Genomic DNA, 668 nt, shown 5'->3' on the forward strand with positions numbered 1-668 from the left:
GAGCCTGGTCGGAGAGTCGCTGCGTGGGGCTGCCTCTGTGGAGGCGACAGGGAGCAAAATACCCGCGTGCGAGTCCAGGTGTCCTTTGGCCTGGATGTGCCAGTTCGCGCTCATGCCCTGATTTCGTTACCCGCAAGGTAACCCCGCTCTCACGCCGTCCGTGAATCGGGGGGGGGGTGGCGCTGAAATGCAGCTTCCCGCAGAGACCTCGCTGCCTGCGACGCGCCTCCGTGACAGGGACAGTCGCCCCCGCCGTCTGCTGTGGGGGAGCCCCAAAACGGTCTCGCCCGAGCCGTCGAAATGGGTCTGGGGGTGCGTACAGTTGAGGTCTCGGAGCGTATCCGATTTTTGCGCATCTCCGTTTCTATAACGCACCCGTCTTGAAGCTTTTTCAAACTGTCCTTCTTTGAAAGTGGGTTCCCTGCATGTAAATTGGAGCTGGGCCCGTTTTCCAGCAAGACGCGTACGGCACGAAGCGAGGCAAACGCGTCTAGCGAGCGGACAGTGATGGGTCGCTCTCCGTAGGAGCATCGTGTTGCGCGTCCTTGATCTTCGCTTGGCTTGAAGCGAAGGCTTTCGACGCCGGGAAGGGCGAGACCGCCTTTTTTAGGCCCTTAATGAGCCAGGCTGGAGCGGTGGGGAGGGGGGGGGGGGGGGGGGCAAGAAAG

This window comes from Alligator sinensis, unplaced genomic scaffold (assembly GCF_000455745.1).
Source record: "Alligator sinensis unplaced genomic scaffold, ASM45574v1 scaffold337_1, whole genome shotgun sequence".
NCBI classification, from domain to species: Eukaryota; Metazoa; Chordata; order Crocodylia; family Alligatoridae; genus Alligator; species Alligator sinensis.